Source organism: Talpa europaea (assembly GCF_964194135.1).
Source record: "Talpa europaea genome assembly, chromosome: 6".
In the NCBI taxonomy this organism is placed as follows: Eukaryota; Metazoa; Chordata; class Mammalia; order Eulipotyphla; family Talpidae; genus Talpa; species Talpa europaea.
In genome coordinates, this window is record NC_140072.1 from 54,648,080 (window position 1) to 54,649,520 (window position 1,441).

The window sequence follows — 1,441 nt, forward strand, 5'->3', positions numbered from 1 at the left end:
TCATCAGTCTGCCTGTTCTGTTCCCCACTCTGGCTCTGGTGAATTCTCTCACCCTCCTGCGCTTCTGACTGTACCCAGTGCTTGTATAAATAAATAAATAATAAATCTTAAAAAAAAAAAAAAAAGAACTTAAGAGAAAAATACAGACATGGTCCTTTCAGGAAAAGTTCAAAGGCCACTAACCTAAGCAATAAAGAGTGAATATATTCAACATAAATCTAAAACTGAAGCCAAACTTCATACATTCAGATTTCTCCCTCTCCCCCATAAAACTTTGCTATAAAATCATTGTTCTCTTTTATCCAAGGCATTACTCTCCTGATCTCAGTCCAGGTGTCATAAACAATACCATTATTTCTAGGCCACATTAGAACACTAAGCTCAGTTGATAGAAAGAAAAATACAGAAGCAGTTGCAGCTTCAAATACCTTCCTAGATGTGCTTAAGTCAGAAAAGAAAAGCCAATACAATAAAATTAATAGGGTGTAGTGACAGCTAGGGACTGTAATGATTTATTTGGAGTATAACCTGACACTTCAAATACTCTCTTATGTTCAGTTGAAAGTTTTTAGGGCCTACGGAGGAAGTGAATGGAATGACCCACTTGAGACAGCACCAAAGGAATAGAGATGACTTCACACCCCCAGAAGACAGCAACAGGCAGACAAAAAACATTAGACGATTAAAAGTGAACTGGGACATAGTTCAATGTCAGTACATCTCCAATTCCATTATATCCTCACCTTTCTCCAAACAACCAGACCTTTCAGTTAGCCTGTTTAGACAATTCTTGCTCTAAGAGATGATTCTAGAGCGCATGCACGCACGCGTGAGCACACTTACACACACACACACACACACACACGTTATTTTAAATTTTATTGTGGTGGAAAAAAATATCCTGAAATATTTGTTAAGTAACAATAATTCCTGACAAGATCATTCTTCAGGGTTTTCAACTGTCATCTTCTAGTCAGATATGTGTTCCTCACCCTTGTAATAAGCTTCATTAATATTGCCATCAACCATGGGAAAACCCAAAGATTTTCTAAATGGCTTCCAAAGTTCTGCATAGATGCCCTTAATTAGTCCAAAGGTAAACAAACAAGTTGGGAGAAAAATGAGAAGGACAGCCGAGAGGAAAAACACATTAACAACTGGTGATTCTAGCATGGAGGGCATATGCGTGTTCACTTTCAACTTATTTCTTAATCACAGGCACACTAAAAAGTTACTGTAGTGTGATGATGCTATTTTTGAGACTTGCCTAAAAATATATTCAATTATTTCTTTTCAAACCAGAAACAGAAAAATCAGTTCTCCCCGCAAGGTGATACTCACTTTCTAGTCTGTGTAAAAAAGTTTCCAGAGCTTTTTGGAATATTTAAATTAAGGGGCTACAGTACACTGATACGGTTTTATAGTTCTTGGAGTCAAACTC